Source organism: Elaeis guineensis, chromosome 8 (assembly GCF_000442705.2).
Source record: "Elaeis guineensis isolate ETL-2024a chromosome 8, EG11, whole genome shotgun sequence".
Classification (NCBI taxonomy): Eukaryota; Viridiplantae; Streptophyta; class Magnoliopsida; order Arecales; family Arecaceae; genus Elaeis; species Elaeis guineensis.
Window position 1 is genome coordinate 69,535,006 of NC_026000.2, and position 2,484 is coordinate 69,537,489.

A 2,484-nucleotide genomic window follows, 5' to 3' on the forward strand; every position below is an offset into this window, starting at 1 on the left:
TATTAAAACTCTTCGGTCTGATCAAAGAGGAGAATACCTTTCTAGTGAGTTTCTCACATATCTAGGAGAGAATGAGATTCTCTCCCAATGGACTCCTTCAGGAACACCACAGCATAATGATGTGTCTAAAAAGAGAAATTGGACTCTGTTAGATATGGTCCGATCCATGATGGGTTTTGCCAGCTTACGATATCCTTCTGGGGATATGTACTCGAATCAGCCTGTTATATGTTAAATAGGGTTTCAAGTAAGTCTGTAATTAAGACTCCATATGAGATATGGACAAGGTGTAAGCCAACACTTTTACACCTTAGGGTCTGGGGGTACCCGGCCTATGTCAAACAGTTAGTTACAGATAAACTTGGACCTAGGTCTGACAAATGTACATTCATAGAGTACCCCAAAGAGACCAAAAGATATTTTTCTACCATTCTGATGAACAAAAGGTGTTCGTCAGCCTTAAGACAACTTTTTTAGAAAAGAAGTTTCTTGGTGAAGGAATCGTTGCCTCTAAGGTTAAACTTGATGAAGTTCAACAAGTAGAAGGACCGACACCAATAGCTGAACCTGAGTCAGATTTGATTAGATCAGATCTGGAGCCCAATGTACCTGCACCATTAAGGCAATCCAATAGAGTACCGCATCAGTCGGACGGATACTATAGTTTCTTTGTCCGGGATGGTGATCCCATCGAACTCGATGAGAATGATGAGGATCCGATCACCTATATGAATGCAATGCAGAGACCTGATTTTGAGAAATGGCTTGAAGCCATGAAATCTGAAATGGAGTCCATGAAGGTCAATGATGTATGGACGTTGGTTGATCCACCTGAAAGGGTTAAACCCATTGGGTATAAATGGGTCTTCAAAAGGAAAAGAGATACCGATGGAAAGGTGGAGACCTATAAAGTCCATTTGATTGCCTAGGGGTATCGTCAACATTATGGTATTGACTATAACGAGACGTTCTTCCCTATGGCAATGCTCAAATCCAATCGGATAATGCTTGCAATAGCTGCCCATCTGGATTATGGGATCTGACAGATGGATGTAAAGATAGCTTTTCTGAATGGAGAGCTGACCGAAGAAGTGTATATGATACAACCTGAGGGGTTTACATCTACAGATGAGTCAAGGTGTGCAAGCTTCAGAGATCTATTTATGGATTGAAGCAAGCTTCTTAGAGTTGTAACATGCATTTTGATAAATTGATCAAAATATATGGCTTCATTAAGAATGGAGAAGAGCCCTACATCTATAAATGGACAAATGGTCCAGTTGTGGTATTCTTATCTTGTACATGGATGACATTCTCTTAATCGAGAATGACATCTCCGCACTACAGGGAATAAAAGTTTGGTTGTCATCGCAGTTCTCCATAAGGGACTTGGGTAGAGCATCCTACATCCTAGGGATGAAAATCTATAGGGATAGATCTAAAAGGATGCTTGGGTTATCCCAATCCACGTACATAGACATTGTACTGAAGAGGTTCAGCATGAAGAATTCCAAGAAGGCCTATCTATCGATAGGCCATGAAATTTCTCTCTCTAAGAAGGATTATCCGACAACTCCTGAAGAGAGAGAGTGTATGAGTAGAGTCTCATATGCTTCGACCATGGGATCTAACATGTACGTCATGATATGTACAAGACTAGATGTGGCATACTCACTAGGAGTAGTGAGTAGATACCAATCTGATCTAGGAGAAAACCACTGGAAAGTGGTTAAAGCCATCCTTAAGTATTTAAGAAATACTAAGGACTAATGGTTGGTTTATAACGAGTCAGATATGAAACTTGTGGGGTTCACAGACTTCAACTTTCAATCTGACCATGATGACAGTAGAAGCATGTCAGGTTATGTCTTTACTTTGAATGGTGGAGCCATCTGCTGGAAGAGTTTCAAGCAGCATACTGTGGCAGACTCTGTTTGTGAGATAGAGTACATTGCAGCATCGAATGCTGCGAAGGAAGTTGTGTGGCTGAGAAAATTCATCACTGAGCTCGGAGTAGCACCCTCCCTCGATGGTCCGGTCTTGCTCTACTGCGACAGCACTGGTGCCATAGCTCAGGTGAAGGAACCCAAAGCACACCAACGGATGAAGCACACTTTGCACCGCTTCCACCTGGTCTGAAAGATCGTAGATCGAGGTGACGTCGACCTTCAGAAGATCAATGGAAAGAAGAACCTGATCGACCCCTTCACTAAAGCCTGGACGATAAAGGAGTTCGACAACCACAAGTCAAAGATGGATATTAGATACTGTGCTGAGTGGCTTTAGGACAAGTGGGAGTTATTGGAAATATGTCTCAAAAGCCAATCGTCAATCTGTTGATGGTTGAGCAACCTTGTATTGTAATTGATTTATTAATAAATAAAATATATTTTTGATATTTTTATCACAAGTTTTCATCTTCTAATGAACTCCATTGTTGTGATGAAGTCCTTAGGACTATTTAGGTTCGATAAAGAGAGAATT